At 43.7% G+C, this 18,937-nt stretch overlaps 1 protein-coding gene across 4 annotated transcripts in view; it reads right to left on the reverse strand.

Annotated features, from left to right (window-relative positions):
- Positions 1–7,182, reverse strand: part of LOC101826352 (synuclein alpha interacting protein) — a 132,023-nt gene extending 124,841 nt beyond the window's left edge. For 2 of the 4 annotated variants that reach the window (XM_040741822.1, XM_040741819.1), the window contains exon 1: positions 6,546–6,614. The gene's annotated coding sequence lies outside the window, so the exon portion shown is untranslated. Of the gene's footprint in view, positions 1–5,933; positions 6,191–6,545; positions 6,615–7,050 lie in introns of those variants that run through there. The other 2 variants (XM_040741820.1, XM_040741821.1) reach the window with 2 other exon arrangements.
- Between the last annotated feature and the right edge of the window lie 11,755 nt (positions 7,183–18,937).

The raw sequence follows: 18,937 nt of genomic DNA on the forward strand, positions 1-18,937 counted from the left end.
AAAAACCTTTTGATAAACTATCAGAACAGTAACTTCAAAGAGAACCTGACTTCATGTCTAATATTCAGAGCGACAAATGTGAGAGTCAAGTTAAAGGAAGCTGGATAAACCCTAACAGAAAATAACCTTTAAAAAGAAATCTCTGAAAATGAAACACTCAGGACACTCGTGGTGTGAACAGCACTAGGCTAAGCAGAGGCGACCATGAGAACTAGACAGCACAGGCTTGTTCTCAGTTATCTGTCTAGGGGGGAGACCGGTGTGCATACACAAGGTGAAGTGTGATTCAAAGGACAGACAGAAGTGTGGTTCAAGGGACAGACAGAAGTGTGGCTCAAGGGACAGACAGAAGGGGGCACACATCAAAGGGGTCTTGAGAAGAAAACATTGGGGTTGAGTCTGGAAAGATGATAAATGTTCAATGGGTCAAGAAGGATGCAATAATATCTCCTCCCCCCCCCCAGGCAACAGCTCGTGTAAAAGCCATTAAGTACCTTAAAGTGATACAAGTCAGCCAGCACAAACACCTTAACTTCTCCTCTCTGGCACACTCAGGAGCAGGCAGAGGCCGTATCACAAGACTTTGGGACTCATGGGCCGCAGCCTGGGCTTCTCCCCAGGACAGTGACAAGGTTGTGAATGGCTCTAGTTACACCATGACTTGGTTGCATTTCCCTCTCTAGAAAGAGAACTTCTGGCTGTGGAGAGGACAGACTAGAACAGGAGACTCGAGGCATCCTCTTCAGGTGACTCGTAAAGTGAAACACAGATGGTCTCTAAGGAAAAATAAAAATTCGAAATTGTGGCAGGAGGCTCCTGTGAGTGACTAAGGGACCAGGGAAATGAAGAAGTTAGATCTAGTTCTGAGCTTTGGGGCTTAGGGATGTAGTGAGCGCGCATGGTTTCCATAAAAGACAGATGGAATAGATATCCGCTACGTGTACTTCTACAGTACCGATTGACTCTTCTTTTTGTTTTTTGTTTGTTTGTTTGTTTTTTCGAGACAGGGTTCCTCTGTGTATCATTGAAGCCTGTCCTGGAACTAACTCAGTAGACCAGGCTAGCCTCCAACTCACAGAGATCCACCTGCCTCTGTCTCCTGAGTGCTTAGACTAAAGGTGTGTACCACTACCACCCAGCCTGGTATTTTCTTTTTAAGTCAGTCTTAGTGTCACACAAGTCAGGGACTTAGACCTGGATCTCTCGAATGTCTCATTACCCTGTGTCCCTTCCCACTTGAGTAGGTGTAGACTGTCACTTGGTTTCTATCACTTGCAAAAAAGCATGATCCCTAACAATTCCTATTTCAAAAAAGGAAAAGCTATTTTTAATGAGTGATGGGTTAGAAAAAAAACCCAACAACTTATATTACTGTGACAGGAATGCCTCGAAACATTTCAGTCCACAAAAGGCACTTAGGGATTTTATAGCCAACTCTACCCTGAATAATGAAAAGCCAGACCAGACTGTTTCAGAAAATGTTACTGCACCAGATAATGGCACGTTCACTCATTCAATTAACATTTATTGAGTATCTTCAGGGTTCTTAGGCTTGGGCAATAAAACAAGAAAATACTATGAAAGTATACGCTGGGGTTTAAGCTGGTCCATCCGTAGCTCGTCCACAGAGCACAGCTGTATGTGCTGTTTCCACTAATTACTTGAAGTCACTGAGGGCAGGTGTTCTGTCTGGCCCAACAGCTGCATTTGATGGTAAGGACACCACCTGAATTTCAGTCTGGCTATCTGTAAATGAGGCGGGTGAAGCAGCAATTTGAATATGTTTTCAGGAGAAAGACAGAACATGTTTAGAATTCCATTCCTTTCTAGTAAAATGTCGGCTAACATTTGTGAAGGAATCCAGATGAGGTATTGTGCAAGCCCACGTTTCCTTTCTTTGCTTTCCATGAGAAAACCTGACTGCTCCATGAATTTAACTTTTAATAATGCACCAATGGCTCACTGTAAATATGCCTCACTTGTTGCTTCCTGCCTACTTCCGGTGGCCAAGCCCAAATCAATTGTCAGGTGTTCTTCTGCAGTGGGCATCTGTTCATTGCGCCACCCGTGACTAGCCGCACTGCTAGTGTCAATGTTCCTGAGCATGCACTTATCTTCTCCCTATTGCCTGTGACCTTGGGGAGGCTGCAAAGCAGTGTTTCTGGTTCAGGAGCATGCATGATATCCCAGCTAGGCCAAAGGGGTCTGCTATGCCACATCCTAGGCCAGAGATGGGCTCCTTTCTCCAGACATCTAGAATAGCTGTCTCCATCACAAACAAGGGCTTCCTGACTTCCTTGTAACCTCTTAAGGCAACCTGGAATGTTGGTTTTTCTGATGCTTTACCCAAAGACACTTGGCTATCCACAGTAGTTCAGTGAAATACAAACACAAGCAACAGCTATCACTCGTAGCAGACTAGCTTAGGAAGTACTTTTGTCTTCATGCTGGGACTGCATTTGGCTCCCTGCCTCAAATAAATCACCTATAGATTCTTCATTTCTCCTAAGAGCTTAGTCCTTCTTTCTATCACTTAAGCCTTTTTACATCTCAGGGTGATTTTGACCCTGTGCTCTCACTATCCCTATTATCAGTCACCTAACCCTAAACCTGGAGTGTCCTGGATAGACCCCTTGCTTCTCATTTTGCATAAACTCCCCCCTTCCCCCCCTGCCAGCCACGTCTTGCTGATTCTGCCATCAGTGCCATACACCCCAAAGTCTGCCACCATCAGATAGGAGTACATTCTTTATCACTATTTCACCATCCTTATGAGACAATGAAGCAGTGGGCAATTCTCACCTTCATGCTGTGTGCACCATAAGTGAGCAAGCTTTATGTTTCTGTTTCACGAGTTGTTCCTTAGCAGAATGCTCCTTCTCAAATCAGGTATTCGCACATGCTCACTTGGCTCATAGGTTTATTTATTTATTTTTTTGAAGCTATGATTTTTTTTTGTAGTTCCTTCCCAGTTCAGGCGTTGTCTTTTCTAAACCCCTCACATCTGGGGTGAACTTTGAGTTTGATAAACCAGTGGGAGAATAGCTAACGTGACATGAACAGGTACTCAACACTGTTTCTGCCCTGGTGGCGGCTCATTTGCTCCTTTCACTGCTCTCTGAGTACTGTTTGGGTGCTGTGTTTGGGACCCTGGGCAGACCGTTGAAGAAAGGGAGGCTCATGTCCCAGTCTACCCATGCATGCACGTTGATAATAGCCTAACAACAGGCAGACAAGTGGTCAAGGCTATCCAAGACCCATGCTCATCCTCCCAGCTGACTGATGACATCATCTACAGGAACCCAAACTGGACTGGCAGAACTGCTGGCCGACAGAACCAAGAGCTTTATAGCAGTTGTTTTAAGTAACTAAACCATAGTGTCAATGGGTAACTAACTGATAAAGATCTCTAAATAGATAAGAATGCTTTCCTCATATTTCTTCACAGTTTTTATTTAGTTTCCGGGCACTCAATTCTAATATGTCTTGTTTCGTGTTCTGCATCATGATTTAAAATTTTAGGTATCTTATTCTCTGCTTTTAATTTCCTTATGAGGAGAATGTCTGTGTGTGAGTGTGTGTGTGTGTGTATCTGTATCTGTGTCAGTGTCATCTATGTGATTTGTTTCATGGTTTTTGGCATCTCTGTGAATACATGTGATGCATGTGCAAATGCTGGCAGAGACCAGAAGAGGGCACTGAACCCTTGGGAGCTGGAGTGAAAGAAATTGTGAGTCACCTAGCAAGGGTGCTGAGAACAGTACTCAGTGCTGTTAGCTCTTGATCCATCTCTCTGACCCCTGCATCTTATACTTTTATATTCTACATAGAGCCCAAATGAATATACGATAACTAAGAGTCAACCAGGACTTTTGCAGGGTCCAGGCATCAACGAACAATTACTCTTTTTGGTCATCAATTTTATTTTGATTCAGATTTTTTTTGAGACAAGTTCTGATTGTGAAGCCCTAGCTGGCATGGAAATCACTATGTATCACAGGTGACCTTTGACCTTGTAGTTATCCTCCTGGCCCGACCTCTCAAGTGTTGGAATTACAAATATACATCACCATGTCCAGCTATGATCATTCATTTTTAAAGGCTTAATGAAAGAAATTTTCAACCATAAAATAAAAGTCTATTATCTAATCAGGAAATAATGCATAATATATAGGTAAGAATCCAAATTATGTGCTCATTTCAGGAAATTTTACTTTGTTAGTAAATTTGCATATCAAGGAGCAAAAGTAAATAAGTATATACAGGTTCATGCTGTACAGAAGCAACTATTTGATTTTCATCATATATTATTTGCCTCCAAAGACACATATTTCTCCTATGGGATTTGCATCTGTAACCTGAAACATTGCCAAAATGTAGGCTTTTACTCCAAGAGTGTCACTGATCCTCTTGTGGCTCTTCAATTAAGATTTTGCATTTAAAAGAGAAAGTCCCCTGTGTTGCTTCTAATGATGCACCTGCTACTTGGGAGATTTCTTCTTTTCTAAGAAACAACTTAAATCTGGCAAGAAACATGGCTTTGGGCTTTCTCTGATAATATCAAAGAACATTTGTGTGTTTTAGATGCTTCTTGTGCGATTCCCTCCTCCTAGGCGCAGTGAAGTTCCTCCAAGTCCTTCCAAAGCAACAGCACTCGCAGATTTTTTTGGCTTCTACTCTCTATTTCCACTGTACACCTGCACTGCACAGCTGTCTGGACTCAGCAAAGCTGTGACATGGCGCACAAAAATCCACTCGCTTTAGTCACTTCCTTCCAGATGTGGACAAACAGAACACGTCCCATTAACAAATGTAGTTATCATCTCAGATACTTCAGACTCTTAAGCTCCCTTCCTGAAATGCTCAGGGACAATAAGGGCCGTGATCAAATTGATAAAAGCGCTCTTGCAAACCTTCATCTGACTGCATTACTGCCATTGGCGACGCTCTAATGACCCTTAAGAGAGACACCTTCATCTCCTTTCTGATTCTAGACCTGGGAACGCATGTGTATTTGATTATGGGCAATCCTCAGCTAATACTCCCTTAGAAAGACACTTCTGTGATCAGTCCCAAAAATGTCATGCGTTTTCCCCCTATTAGTCATAAGGGCAGTTTACAGGTGTCTCCCTGCACTTTGCTGTGCAGAAAGTAATTTAGTATCAAGGCACATCAGAATCAGCCTATAGTCATCGCCTCCCAGGTGTGTTCACATTAGCATACTGCCTTCCCACATCCTGCTCTCTGGACTTTTAAATTTTTCACTATGTACAAATGAAATACAGATTGGAACCTATTCCCAACTGAGATGTCTGCTTCATAATGAGAAATAGGATTTTGCCTGCTTGCAGACTCAGCACCGAAATGATGCCTGGCCATAATGTGTTTAGAGTTGACACCTTGGAGAACTGACATCTGCACAAATGTAATCCTCATAAACCTCCCCAGATAGCCCTTATTTCATTTTGCAAACTGTACCCTGGCAGGGCTCCACAGCACGTGGTGTGTGGTGAGACTGTCCTGCGGCGGTTCTTTCTTCTTAGGGGCCCTTTGATAGACACTTGTCAGTAACAACCAAGAGGAGTGGGGCCGCACCTCCGGCCAGTGAAAAAAAAGGGGGGCAGGGCACGGAGAGCAATGCTTCCTTAATTAACTTTCCCAAGGAAAGCAATGTTCCCACAGGAAAAAACAACACGTTTCCACCCTCCTAGCGGCCCATTGGAAATGAGCAACAATGCAGTTGCCTTTTTGTCTCCTGAAGACTTTCTTTGCTGCAAGCAGTAGCTTGTTCCTCAAAGAATGCTAGTATTTCCTGTGGAAACTGTATGGCTGCCAGAACTGGCTCGGAATATTCCCCCTTTTCTTTTAGTAAAAATGAAATAAACAAAACGTGACATTTGACAATAGCCAACATTGGCTTCATCCCCACTTACCACCTGCAGACGAAAGTCGCCGCCACGGGAGAGGGTCGAGAAAGAAACCTTCCCTATGACATGGACAAGCCCGGGACGCCGGACAGCGCCTGGAGGAGGAGCCGAGGCTGGACGGGGCAGTCTGGGTGTCGCGGGGCTGATGGGCCAGGGTCTCCCCTCGGGCAGCGACACCACTCGGAATCCCCTTCCCGTTTGTTATTGTTCTAGTTACTAGTGTGGCTATCACTATGCCTTCGCTCCTCCTTGAGAGCTCCTAGGAGCCTCGGCACAGCCCATCCCCGCCTCCGGGACCATCCGAGGTAGCTGCAAGCGTAAAGCCGGCGCAAGGGCCAATGAAAAGAACAATCCCCTGCACCGGAGCCGAGGACCGCGAGGCGGGAGCGACTTGAGTCCCCCGGGGTATAGCCGCCTGGCTTACTACAGCGGATCTACCCCCAGAGGCTCTCGGCAGCGGCACCGCGCGGCCCGGGGCAGAAGGGACCCGAGGCACAAAGGGGGGCCCGGGACCGGGGAACCCTCAGGGTGTCTCCCGGGTGCAAAGTTGCACGGGCTCATCCGCGGCCGCCGGCGTCCCTCTCCTCCCCGCGGCGCCCGCAGGGGACCTGGACTCACCGGAGCACAGAAGGGCGGGCGGCGGGAGGCATGGACCGACAGACGGCGAGAGTGGCGGGCGCAGGAGACCCGGCGGGCGGCGGAGGCGCTGCCGCGGCCCCGCTACGTCACAATGCGGCCGGGCGGCCGGCGCCGCTCCCCGGGCCCCCCAACGGGCGCGCGCGGGCGGGTCACCCGGAGCGGCGGGGCGCAGAGCCCAGGGACGCAACCACCACCGACCGACGGTGACCGTCCCCCTGTGTCCCGGCCCGGCCCACGCCCCTCGCCTGCAGCCGCCTTCCCGGCTGTCCCCGGCCGGCGAACCTGCTGCCTCTGCTTACCTCGCGCTTTCACCTCCGCCGCCTTGGCTCTTCCCCCAGCCTCTCTCCTCTCCTCTCCTCCTACTTTTGGCCCCCTGCTTCCACTTTCTCCCCCGCCTCCCTTCTGGCTTCGCTGTCCACCCCCTCCACCACCACCCTCTGCTTCCCCCCTCTCTTTCTTCATTGGAAATGAAATCTCCCCTCACCGCGATCCATGAATCAACCGCTGCCACCTCATTGGTCCCCAAACCATTCCAGGGTTCCAGCATAAAACCGGGAAAAGATAGTCTAGGAGAAAAGGAAGGTGGACACGGTCCTGGGAAACTGTTGTGTCTGAGAAGCGTTTTGGCAGTGTTGAGCCTTGGCACGCGTCTTCAAGCCCCAACCTTCCACTCTCCAAGTCTCGCCCACCCTGGAGGACTTCGCCAAGGAATAAAGGGGCAGGACTGGGGGCGTTTTACCCAGAATGTTCTGTGCTCCTAAGGGGTGGTGCTAGAGATTTTGGTCTGAAATGACAGTTGGTTAATTCAGCAATGTTTTAATGTACCCAGGACCCTGTGATTATAGTAACTTTACTCCTAGCATCCCTTATGGTGGGGGCGGCAGGGACGCGGCTGGATGAGGCATAGGTGATGCTGGCAGAGGTGGGTGACTGCCTTTTTCCGATTTCCGAAACAAAATCCGGGGAGAGTGGAAGCGTTGATAGCAACATTGGCTCTCTGTTGCTCCTTGGAAACCTTTCAATGGTTTTGGACAGATCTCTGTTCCAGGCGAGGGACAAGATTTGGAGACTGTCTGAGCAAAGCCAGTGACTACACTCCTGTTCCAGGTTATAAGCTGCTTGCTTGAGTTGGTCCTGAGGAATGTGCAAGTTCTGGTCAGTTTAGGGTCGTCTTGGCCCCCGATCAGCCAGTACTAAAGGATGGGAGTGGCTCTGAGCTCCTGGGAAATCAAGCACTACCTGGGTGCTGACAATGGAATGCCTGGCAGACTATCACTGAAAACACACTGCTGGTAAGAAGGAAGGACCTGGTGGTTTAAAAACTAGGTTGCCCTGAGTAATTAGATTGCTGTAAGCCATTCCCGTGGGATCTATAAAGTGATTTTTAGGACTAAGGATAATCAGGGCAATTCTTGTCCTGCACCCAACTGGAATCCTACCAGGAAATCCTACCATAAATGAAGGTCTCCTGGAGAAATGACAGCCTTGAATGGTATGGTAGAAGACGGCTCATGTTCCTTAATTCCATTTCCTACACAAAGACTAAATTTCTTGCCCAGGTTTTGACTTAAACAAGCACATATCATGCAGTTTTGCCATTGTTTATAGCTTATAACGTACAAGTACATGCATGGAAAATGGCTTCCCAATTTTAAAAATACACGTTATCCCCGGGTAGAAAATATGAAATCAGATGACATCATATTCCACTAAAAATACTTTAAAATATTGGGTTTAATTTTCTCACATCTGTTTAAAATAAAGCTTCTTTTTTTCCTGGTGTAGTCTGAGAAAAGTACTTCTCGATTCTATACAGTAGATATGGATGGGATTGGTGAATTTTTTTCTGATTTGATGGTAAACAGTAGAAATGCTGATTCCTGCCCTCCTGAAGGCACTGAATCCCTTTCCTGAAAAAAAATCAGATCAGAATTTATTGAAATCAATTATTAGACTTATAAGTAGATATTGCTTCTAGCTACCCCAACCATTCTGTAATTCTAGCACTGAGCCAAATGTTTACACGAGTCAAAAGGGAGAAACTGGATTTTGTTGTATGTACAGAAAATGGATTGCCTGGGGTGAAGAGGTTTCTCTGGCCACAGCAACCAGCATGCCACACTGCAAGGCAGAAACCTTTGTGATATGTCTTCAGCTATTTCCCCTACTTTTCAAGTTCTTTTGTTACTTTTTTTTCCTGTTCCCAACATGTTTTTGATTACATATTCACCATTGTTTCCATGTGATTATTTTTACGCTGTGATTTAAATCTAGGCTTGTATACACTTTCCCACATAGACTGTGTGTTTGCTTTTGTTTGGACTGTTTGTTGGTTTGCTTCTCCTATACAAATCCTTGCCAAATCCAAACCACAAATTGATACACCAAAGTGTGGCAGAAATGAAGTAGTTCAGTTCAAACAGCTGCTGGATTTCGGATCGGATGGCAGGAATGCCAGCTTCCTCCTCATAACGTTGGCGCCCCTCCCCCAACTAACCAGCTGATGCTTAGTCTTTCTAACTGCTGGTTACTAACTTCCGGAGATCTCTGGTAGTCCGTTTCCTGATAAAGCTGACCCTCTGCTGTGTGTGGAACCAAGAGTGCCACAGCAAGCCACCGTGAACAGACCATTTACCTTCTTCACTTACCTCTACCTATGCCTGCCATGGCATTGCTTGTGCTCCGTTTAGTGCTCACACACTTTGCTTCGGCACGTTTCGTATCCCTACCATTCAACTGTCAGTTCCCCGTAGCAATGGCAGCAAGCTCTTATTACTTACATTTGGAACCTCAGCACTGAGCACGTTTTTATACTCAGAGTTAGCTACTGAAAATAATTAGTGAAGAAGTGTATTTCACTGTAGGTCATCTGCCAAAGAGCTGCCACATAACTGGTCGTTCAATTGTTACAATTAAACATCTGTCTCCTCTATCCTGTTGCCCGATTTCCATAATATATCTTTATTGGTCTATGAGGATCGGACAAAACTACCGCAGCTCAGCTCGTGATCAAACAGAATAGTGTTTTCTATTTTTAAGTGCAAATTTTATTAATAAAACATTCAGCATTGCAGTAAAGCCTTTTTTGAGTGAGTGAATCTGGCTCATTGAAGAGAGGTCTATTTGAGGTCCTCTGTGATTTCTGCTTGGGGATTATAATTTGGTTGCATTGGGCTACTTTTTTATTCTGGAGCCAAGTTTGCTTCATTTGTTTGGCTCTCAGCATGTTTGGTCCTGAATTATTTACATCAGGAGTCTGATGGTACATCTTAAGCAAATGTGTATGCCTATCAGTCAAGACAGATAGTGCTGTGGTAAAGAAAAGCCACACAAATCGCCACCCTGAACCTCCATAGATTAATAAGAATGTATTTCTTGTTCTCATTGTACTGCAGTTTCAGGTCAGCTGTGTCTTTTGTTTCACAATTGACATTGGTTACTCCAACAGGGCAAAGCAATCTCTAGTATGTTACACTAATGACAAATCTCAGACGCTTCTGGCCACAACTCACTGAACACCCCTAGGTGTGTGTGTCTCTACCAAATGCCAAGTGGATAAAGGATAACACAGTCCTGCAGCACCAACACTTAAATAACACTGCAACGAATTATGAACGCATGGCACATGATGTCAGTGTAAGCCTTGAGGAAGAACTTCAAAATACATTCTGTAGTTATGTTCATTACTGAAGTAGCTACTGAGGCAAAAGTTGTGTGATAAAATATCCTGATACAAGCAGGAAGCAGAAAGTGATAATGAACGTGCTCCATTAGGTGTCCCCAACCCCTACCCCTGTGTGTATGGCTGTGAATTCCTATACAAAGGCCAGAGGAGTTCACTGGATGCATTTATCTATTTCCCCTACCATTATTTTGTGAGACCAAGGCCTTTTCACTGAATTTTTTTTTTTTGTTTTTTTGAGACAGGGTTTCTCTGTGGCTTTGGAGGCTGTCCTGGAACTAGCTCTTGTAGACCAGGCTGGCCTCGAACTCACAGAGATCCGCCTGCCTCTGCCTCCCGAGTGCTGGGATTAAAGGCGTGCGCCACCAACGCCCGGCTCTTTTCACTGAAATTTAACTTCACTGTTTTGTCTAGATGGATGGCCAGAAAGACCCATGATCTGTCTCTGTGCCCCAAAACATTGGGTCTACAGACACACGTGTTAATGCCTAGTTTTTTGTATGAGTCCTGGGAGGATTTGAAATCAGGTCTTTTTTTCTTTAGCAGCAAATGCTAATCCTTTCTATCTCCCCAAAGTCCATCACCATTTACAATTCAAGACCCAAGCCCAGCAAATGGTGCTGTCCACTTGTAGTAGGGTCTTTCCACCCCAATAACCTGATTAACAAAAACCTCCACAGTAATGCCTAGAGGCTAAATAATCCCTCACCCTGTCTGGAGACTCCTCCTTGGTAATTCCCAAGTCTATCAAGTTGACAGTAAATACTGTCCATCACAAAGCCATACCTTAACAATGAAATCCATCACTAAACCATTACTTTTCACTCCTTGCTCCCAAAGTCTCCTCTCCATTCCATAATGCAAGAATGTATTCAATCCAGTTTCAAATATCCCCCTAGCCCAATAGTTCCAATACTGTTTAAGAGCTTCAGTCTCATCTGAGACTGAAGACAAACCTTTTAACTGTGGGCTCATATAAAATAAAAAGCTACATATTTTCAATATATAATGCCACTATAATAATATATAATAAATGTCACTATTCCAAAGGAGAAGGACTAGAGTCCAGAAAGGAATGATAAGACCAAAGCAAGACAATCTCTGCAGCCTATAGTCGTATAACCTCTCTCTTATGCAGGTTCCATACTATGCTTGCAGCTATCCTCAGAGCTGCCCAAGGAATCTCTAATATCCTAGGATCTCCATTGTAACTTAGACTCCACCTTCAGTTTTACACAATAGGTTCTTAGGGCATCTTTGAAAGGGACTCCAACCCTGTTGCACACTGTCTGACTTCAACTGCTCTCTCAAATTCTGGAGCAGGAGGCTGAAGAGGTGGCTCAGAGGTTAAGATCACTGACTGCTCTTCCAGAGGACCTGGGTTCAATTCCCAACACCCATATGGTGGCTCAGAACTATTTGAAACTCTAGTTGTAGGGGACCTGACAAAATCAAAAAGACATAAATGCAGGCAAAACACCAATGTACATAAAGTTAATAAATTATTTTTAAAAAAATTCTGGGACAGGCCTCTATTACCCTATTAATCTGGGATCTTCCTTGTCTGTAAAACCTGTATCATGTAGACAATTCTGCTGCCAGATGTAACTTGGCTTCATTGAACCACAGCTGTATTGACCCCTGGGAAATACTTCCCTGTTCAGTTGTCTTTTTGAAGCAGGGAACTCCCACATTTTAGGCTTTTTTTTCTCTCAAATGAATTTGTATCTTCATAAGGTGGAGCCTCTAATGGGCTGAATTTTGTTTTCGGAACAGTTTTCCTATTGTTCAAGTGCAACACAGAATGTTTCCCTTCAGTGGTGCTAATCTCTTTAACTATTTCAGATGCTTTCTCAGCAATTTCCTCTGCCAGACAAATAAGTCCATTACATTTAAATTCAACTTCATTTGAGTTATCAGGATATGGCAGAATGAAACCAGATTCTTGGCCAAAATATCCCAAAGATGGCTCTCCTTCCTCTTGTATTGTACACAGCTTGGTCCTGGGAAACTGACTGGAGCAATTCAGGAATGAAGAAGTGCCATGTTGCCGAAGAAATGACAAACACACATAGAGAACAGCTGGAGTAGGATGTGGTAAACTGTGACTAAGCTGGTGCGGGGAGCCTACTACACAACTTGGAGACTCAGCAAGGAGGAGAGGCCAGCTGGTCTCAGTGAGATGTCTCTGTGGAGACCAGTCTCAAGTTGCAAAGATCTGGGAAGAGGAAGCTGTGGTCCATAGTTTCTACATACATGGATCAAGTGATTGCAAATACTCCTACTTTGCACCCCTTTGAGTCTCACCCAGGGCAGGCTTTGGCATTTCCATCTGTCTGAAGAATTGGGGTCCTTGACATGGTTGTGCTCATCTCACCTACAAACATTCACTGAGGACTTCATCTGATCCCCACATCTTCCAGTCCTTCACCTGTGAACTCCCATGAGACAGGCCTCCATTATCTGTCTCTCCCGCATCTTCCAAGTCCCCATCAGAACGGTCCCTTAGGCTCTGCTTGCAGCAGTCAAGGGATTTTTCTAGCCCAAAGCTCCAAACTCATCCATATCCCTCCTACAAACCAGTTCCAATGGCTTAGTAAGAGCCACATGGTCAAGTTCATGACAGCAATGGCCCCAAGTACCAATTTTCTTCATTTCTTTCCCTACAGCTGTCCTAAAATACCTTGACAAAAAAAAAAAAAACCGATCTTTCTAAAGGAAGTCTGGCTAGGAGGGTCTGGAAGCAGCTGCTTACACTGTAGCCCTAGTCAGTAAACTGACAACGGTGACTGGCTGACCGAAGATGCTCTGCTAACTTTCTCCTTTCTAGACAATTGAGAACCGAAACCCAGAAAACGGTGTCACTTGCTTTTAGTGTGTGTCTCCCTACCTCAACTTATCTAGTCAACATAAACCTTCACAGGTGTGCCTGGAGGCTTGTCCTCAGTGTGAGCCAGATCACATCAAGTTGACAATTATAGCAACCACCACACTGAGGAAGGATGGATGAAACCCAAATCTGGAAGTTTAGTTGCATTGTAATAGGGAATCATCAATAGAAAGGTTTGATGGAATTTTATAGACTGTTAATCTGATTCTCTTGGATTATCTTATGACTACAATTATTCATATGACTCTGTTTTATCTGATCATATAAAGTGGGGTTTTTTGGGGGGCTGGGGGTAATATTTTTAAATAGAGGCAATTAAACCTTGCAACATTAAATTAGATAGATTAAAGACAGCTTGAGACAAAGAGAATATCCACAAGAGATTGAAGTTAATTTATAGTAGTTTGGAGTTCCATGAGGCCCAGTTGACATCTCTCTTTTTTCAAGGTTCCCACAAACACTGGTTATCTTTAGCGGGTTGCTTAGTCTTTTGAAAGGATAAAATGTTTCTCAGGGTAGCTCACACTTGGCTCTCATTGAAAGATTCCCCTTGGATACATTTATCCACTGATGCCTCCCAAGATTGGCACTGACAATGGCAAAATCTACTAGAGCCACGTCCTAGAAATATCAGTGGCTGGGAAATCCCAATTTCACCTACCTTTGGGTGCAACCTCTGCCTACATGACTTAGCCGGAAATCTCAGGCCACTCTTTTCTCATGACTCCTACTGTTGTCACAGATAGCTAGCTCTTTACTAATCTGTAAAAAGGAAAAACACAGACTTGTTTTGTTGCCAGAATGTTCTGACAAGTTAAGATATAGATCTTCCTGCTTCCCATTTTTGTTCCCTAAATGATTAGCTGAATTTAAAGAGATTTGTCTCTCTGAATCTTTTAAGACGAAGATAAACTTTTCCTCTTCAGCTAAACCAATCTAAGTTGCATCTGGTTGCATAATTATCCCAAATGAAAATCGTCCCACCCATAACTTATCTTTTCCGTATATAAACATTCCAGTTATACAGAAACACTGATATTCAGGTTTGGGGACATTCTTACTGCAAAACCTGAATAAAATCAATTCTACATGTCTGATTTTTGTCTCTAACATGATCCTTCTCCCTTTGAGTTAACTGATTCCTCTTCTATTATAGTCACTCATGTGAACTGACACTATTTTACTATAAAATAGTTCTAAGCACATTTACAAGTAAAGAACATTCTACAACAATTTAACATGAAATTTAAAAATTCTTGAAATTACAAAGCTTTATTATTTAACATTCTCTTCATTTTTTTATATTGGTGAAACAAATAACCCTCCTACATCATAATATTTGGATTTAACTGCTGTCCACTTGCACTATACCTGTTCTAACATGACATGTATATAATAACGTAATTATTATTAAATACCAGACAGATTCTTGATACACGTTGGGATTAATACTATTTTCCACCAGCTTCCAAATTAGTAGTCTGCCTGCAGGGTTACACTGCTTTACATAGGATAGATAAATGTTGTCCAAGATGCAGGCCCAGGGTAGAAGTTTCATCAATGCAGACCTCACAGACGAAGGATTACTTGAAAGAGCCACAGAAAGAAGATAAAGCGGAGGGGAGAAAAAAGGAGAGAGATTATGGGGGGTGAGAGGAAGGGAGGGAGGGAAAGGGGCAAGGGAGGTGGGGTAGATGTATCTTCAGAGGCAGCACCTAGGCCCATGTGTGTGAAAGCAAACTTTATCTGGGGCAATCTCACCCTGACTGGGGATTTCCATCTGCCTGAGTAGGGGAAGAAAAGTGGGAAAGTTCACTTAAGATGGAAAACTTGGGCCTGGGAAGTCTTAGGAAATTCTTATTCTGTAAAAACTGAGTACTCTTTAGGAAGGGTCTGTTTAGATGCTAGGGATTTCTCTAAGGGGAAATTTTAGAACTTGGAATTAATTTGACCTTTTTTTTCTCTTTGAAGAATGCAGGTCGTCTGAATGTGGTGAATTCATGTGAGAAGGGATACAAGTCACTCAGCACTTTCACACACATCGTGGTTGCAGGCTGTGAAATCTCGACAAGCATTCCTCTGATAACTATGTACTCACCTGCATATACACTACCAGCAACTACAGAGGGTGTTTTTTTCTCATCTAGATAACAACGTTATGTCAGCTTGTAATTCCCACTTTATATAGTATTGTAATATATATCCACCTCCGGAGAATTTGCTTTCTTTATAAGCGATTTGCCCTCACCTGTAATACCTTCAGGATAAGCAGGTGTGTTTGAATGTCATCAATAGGCTTGCAGTTCATGCAGGTGGCAATGAAATGAAAGGGGTAGGAGATTTAGATCTTATGGGGATTAAAACTATAACCGACTTTGGTCTCTGTCTTTATCCTTAAGCAGCTTTTGTGGGTTAATAGAAGCAATTTCCCCCTTGAGTGAGCCAGGCAAAGGCATTAGAGTTGGCTACTTCTAAGCAGCTGCAGATAGATCAGCGTATGGAATGTGTAGTTTTAATCCTCACCACTCCAATCCAGAAGAAATCCAGTTTCCAAACAGTTCTGGTGAACAAAGGCTGGTTCTGGAGCAAAGTGAGGTGCTCAGACTTTTAGGCATCCCTATCTTGTGTTTTACTTCTGTAGCTTTTGGTACCTAAGTTCTTGGTTCGAGAACAGATGGTCCTCTTTAGAAGAAGGCCAGGGAATGCTAAATCCATATTAAAACAGGTGATGGCAGATTTTCAAAAAAGGTTTTCTTATAAATGAAGGTGGATTTTTTAAAAAGGTACCTTGTGGGAATAGAGAAAGAGGTGTATGTCATAAAATTCAAAGTCCAGAAGAGCCCTATAATTTAGAGGTTAAACTTACTAACCCAAGTGTTACATTTTCTGAATTTAAACCTCAACTTTGGTTTTCATTGTCTTCAATACTATTGAATCTGAAAAGACCTTATTCTCCTCGACTACAAAATAAGATGTTCACAGACTTTTCTTCAAAAGAGCATGAGATTTAAATAACCTAATATTCTGTAATTATTGAAAAAATGTACAATTAAGATATTTAAAATGTTTGTTTAGTAAATAACTACAAAGCCTTTGGCTTCTGGGTGAATCTACTGGCAATAAAGCTGTTATTTCAGGAAGCCTAACAGGCTACAGGTCTCTGTTCTCTGTTTGCATTGTGGCAATACTAAGTAGAATCAGAACTTTTTCTTTTTTTAAGATTTATTTTTTATTATTTTGTGTGTGTGTGTGTGTGTGTGTGTGCGCGCGCGTGCACGTCTTTTCGGGTTCTGCTATGTCCAGAAGTGGGCATCAGATGCCTTATCAGGGACTGGAATGACAGTCTCCTGGGAGCCACCCTGTCTTGCATGGGTGCTGGCCACTGAACTAGGTCCTCTGCAAGTGCTGCCGAGTCATCTCTCTAGTCCCAGTATTATGTCTTAAACCCCATCCCATTATAGTTCACCTTGGCTTTTCTTGGTTGGTTGGTTGTCTTGAGTCAGGATCTCACTATACAGCCCTGCTTGGCTCAAACTTCTGATGTTCTTGCCTCAGCTTCCTGGTTGTAGTGATTACAAAACAGAATTACAGTACGCCACCACGTGTGACTACACCTTGGACTAATCTGTGGTGTGTGTATATAGACATCCACTACCCTTTCAGTATAGCCATTTAGATTATGTGCAGTGCTGTTTAGAAAACCTTTTGGGTTCATGTTTAAATGTTGCTGTGGGCTTCCTGGCAGTTCAAGACTTTAATAAATTCAGATCTTCTTGTTTGATATTTAGCTTCAGTTTGCAAACAGCATTTAGCATTCTACTCAGGCTTCTGATGTCAGAACAGATGAGAAGGAAGAATTCTCAAGAATGAAGTGTCTTTAATAAGAGAAGTATCGTCAGCATTCTTAACTTTAGGGCAAGAATGTATCACAATTTTGATATGTTTTCCATTAATGTGGTATAATTGGAAAAACATGATCCATGGGAAAATATAAAATACTTTGTTATGCATTTATTCAGCAAATATTTCTGGGCTCCTGCAGTGTGCCAGGTACATGGGTACATGCTGATCGTTTAGAAAGCATGAAGGTGAATGACACAAAACAGTAGGTCGCTCACCCATAGTGAATGAAAAGTGTATTCCAGTCGCCCCAAGCACTATAAAGACAGCAAAAGGGTAGCTGACAGGAAAATGAAAAGGGGATCTGGAGGGTGAGCAATGTTTGTCGGTTTTTCAGAATGCGGACTGAACAGTGTAAATGTACGGTGTCCAGGCACAGTGTGAGTGAACAGTGTGAATGGTGAATGTAGGCTCAGTCCATTTGGAGGAAGCAGCTTGAGTTCCCGAGCAGTCACCCGCCACCCACTCACAAGACAGAACAGCGTTCAGAGTTATGCTCAAATCACCCAGTGATTTAGGAGGGCCTCGGACTGGCATACATATGTCTAAAACCCACACTCAGTATCTCCACCACTACTCATTGTAGAGCTGGCAAACATGAGTGGAAATGCAAAGCTTCTGAATGGATACCTATGCTATCCGAGTCTACAGAGAGGGCAAACTCCCAAGGGGCCTCGCCCGGTGTGAGGATAAAATAAAGGCTGTGCACTAGATAGCACTGAGACCAGAAAACAGATCTCGGAGCCAGCTGGGGAGCAGAAAACTGTGAAGGCAAGACCAAGTCTTTGAGGGGTCACCAATAATCAGGTAGGTACTTTGATAGGGTATTATCTGAACTTGGAATCATGACAGAAAAATCTAAAATGTTTTCCTGTTAGCGTGCCCCACCTTCTATAATCTATCATGCCTTGGAAGTGGCTTTTGACAACTGTGCTTACAGACTAGGAGGAAAGACTTTGGAGTTATGGTACAGATTGGAGGACACAGAATTTTCAAAAATGGAATCAACCATATTTTTCACAACACCCAGCACTGCTCAGAAGTATCACTTAGAAGCAGGCAAAGTCCACAGTGGAAATTTCTAGTGTACCCACAGGGTGCTTCGAGGGCCACGCATTCTCTACCATACCTCCTGCTTATATAGCCATGGAGCACGTGAAAGTCTACACTGAGATGTGTACAAACCCAATAAGCATACTGAAGTTCAAAAAATGAAGAAATTATCATCACTAGTTCATATCTATCAATTTATCTTTACTTTTTCCTTTCTATCTATATTTGTATATATATATGATTAAATAAGACATTCAAGCTAATTTCACTTATTATTTGTTTTGAAATACAGCTACCAAAACCCCTAAAGTCATATATATCATTTGCCCTGTGTTTCTGTTAAGCAGCGGTATCCCTAGGAAACGTGTTAAGTCATCTCTGCCTAAACATCCACCCCAAACCACCCTGTCAAAATGGACAGCAGCGTTGTCACAGGGGAAATGAGTGGTTAGCCTGTTCCAGGTCTATAGGGAGAGTAACAGATGAATGTGACTGCTACCCACATTGAAAAAAAATGACGCTTGGTGGAAAAATGCATCAATACATGTCATCAGGAAATTACTGATGTGTTCTGTGAAGGCTCCAGCAGGGGAACTGGGAGTCTTAAAAACAGCAAAATGAAACCGTTCCCTCCTGTTGCCCAGTGACAGAGAGTGGCAGAATATATTGACCTTTGGATGTGTTGTGCTTTCTCAAATTGAAGGATGTGCATGGGTATCTATTATTCTACAGCTGTAACCAGTCTCTCTTCCTCTTTCTCCTTCTGCCTCCAAAACAAACGACCAGAAAAGAAGTCTTTGCAGTCCTTAGATTAAGCATCCTGTTGCCCTGCTCAGCCTCCATGCC

Source organism: Mesocricetus auratus, unplaced genomic scaffold (genome assembly GCF_017639785.1).
Source record: "Mesocricetus auratus isolate SY011 unplaced genomic scaffold, BCM_Maur_2.0 Super-Scaffold_6730, whole genome shotgun sequence".
Lineage (NCBI taxonomy): Eukaryota > Metazoa > Chordata > Mammalia > Rodentia > Cricetidae > Mesocricetus > Mesocricetus auratus.